Here is a 2,406-nt window from a genome sequence, read left to right as displayed (position 1 = left end):
GATCTGGATCTGGCAGCCGCTCAGAAGGAAGCACGAGAGAAGACGAAGCTTGCGGACCAGAAGCTGGCTTCCGTCAGCAAATTGGAGGAGGAGAACGTGAAGCTGAAGACTGCCATCTCCGACGCTAATCAGGAAGTTGAGCAACTAAAGAAGGACAAGGAAAATCTGACCACTAAAGTTGGCGGCCTCAAGACCAAGACCGACAAGCTAGAGTCCTATCTGGAGCAACTCGCCGCCAAGGTATGATCAGTCAACTGCGATTAATTTGTTGCCGATTGAACTTTGTTGTCACGCCGTCGACTCATCACTTTTTGCAATGGGACAGAACTGTGTCACAAGTTTGAGGCTGAAACTGGGCGGGTGGAGACAGGTCTCGACCCCATCAACTGTCCGATGAAAGATGACACCGCAATGAATCTGCTTCGATTGGAGTCACGCTTAGATGTTGCGGTTGCTTATCTTGCTCGGCTGAAGGCGGCGATGGCCCAAGTGGATGCTGAACTCTGGCCTCGGGCGGAAATGTCTGATGACCTCGAGTCCTTGATGACTCGACTAAATCAGATTCCAAGCCGAGTGCAAGAGTGGAAGAAATCTTCTGCCTGCTGTTGTGCCGATGTCGCCTTGTCTTTGGTCCGAGTGCACTGCAAGGAGGCTAAGGAAGACAAACTGGCAGCTCTCAAAGTGGCAAACACTAAGAAGCACTCCTTCCAGGACTTCATGGATACCTTCCTCGAGGCAGCCACTCGCATCGCCGACAGCATCGACCTCGACAACTTCTGCGACCCGGCCAGTCCTTCTCCCGCCGAGTGATGTAAAAACATTACGCCTCACTTTTATTTGCCTTGGAATGCCAAGTGAATTTGTAACTATTAAAACTCCTTTGGGCCTGATGCCCGAGCACTTTATTCTGCGGTTAAGAAAGTTTGGATTTATCATCTCATATATTGCGTCTGTCTTCGAGCGAAATTCGCTTTTCTCTCGAATTGTTGTCTGTTTACTTGATGCAGCTTCTGGAGAAGGATAACCAACTGACCGATCAGGTAATCCTTGCGCAACATTGATCAGCTCATCGGCCATGTATTCAGCAATGGTCTCGATGTTCCAGTCGACCTATCAGGTGATCCTTGAGTAGCATTGATCAGCTAATCAACAAGGCTCTCAGCAATGATCTTGACGTTCTAGTTGACCGATCGGGTGATCCTTGAGTAGCATTGATCAGCTCATCAGCAAGGCATTCAGCAATGGTCTTGACGTTCCTGTCAACCGATTGGGTGATACTTGAGTAGCATTGATCAGCTCATCAGCAAGGCACTCAACAATGGTCTTGACGTTCTAGTCGACCGATCGGGTGATCCTTGAGTAGCATTGATCAGCTCATCAACAAGGTACTCAGCAATGGTCTTGACGTTCCTGTCAACCGATTGGGTGATCCTTGAGTAGCATTGATTAGCTCATCAGCAAGGCACTCAACAATGGTCTTGATGTTCCTGTCAACCGATTGGGTGACCCTTGAGTAGCATTGACCAGCTCATCAGCAAGGCACTCAGCAATGGTATTGACGTTCCTGTCAATCACCCGGTAAGGTTTTTCAAACTTAGGCGAGCACTGGGCTGCAGCTAAGCCCTCGAGTGAGAGGGTTGCTCACCACTCGGTAGGATTTTTCAAACTTAGGTGAGTACGGGACTGCAACTAAGCCCCCGAGTGGGAGGGTTGCTCACCACTCGGTAGGATTTTTCAAACTTAGGCGAGCACTGGGCTGCAGCTAAGCCCCCGAGTGGGAGGGTTGCTCGCCACTCGGTGGGATTTTTCAAACTTAGGCGAGCACTGGGCTGCAGCTAAGCCCCCGAGTGAGAGGATCGCTCGCCACTCGGTAGGATTTTTCAAACTTAGGCGAGTACGGGACTGCAGCTAAGCCCCCGAGTGGGAGGGTTGCTCACCACTCGGTAGGATTTTTCAAACTTAGGCGAGCACTGGGCTGCAGCTAAGCCCCCGAGTGGGAGGGTTGCTCACCACTCAGTAGGATTTTTCAAACTTAGGCGAGCACCGGGCTGCAGCTAAGCCCCCGAGTGGGAGGGTTGCTCACCACTCGGTAGCGTTTCTATCACTTAGGCGAGCACTGGGCTGCAGCTAATCCCCCGAGTGAGAGGCATACCCATCACTCGGTAGGATTTTTATTACTTAGGCGAGCACTAGGCTACAGCTAAGCCCCCGAGTGAGAGGCAGACCCATCACTCGGTAGGATTTTTATCACTTAGGCGAGCATTGGGCTGCAGCTAAGCCCCCGAGTGAGAGGCAGACCCATCACTCGGTAGGATTTCTATCACTTAGGCGAGCACTGGGCTGCAGCTAAGCCCCCGAGTGAGAGGCAGACCCATCACTCGGTAGGGTTTTTATCACTTAGGTGAG

The sequence above is a fragment of the Triticum aestivum genome, chromosome 7B (genome assembly GCF_018294505.1).
Source record: "Triticum aestivum cultivar Chinese Spring chromosome 7B, IWGSC CS RefSeq v2.1, whole genome shotgun sequence".
NCBI classification, from domain to species: Eukaryota; Viridiplantae; Streptophyta; class Magnoliopsida; order Poales; family Poaceae; genus Triticum; species Triticum aestivum.
The sequence above is the reverse complement of the archived record's forward strand: the minus strand, read 5'-3'. Positions refer to the sequence as shown.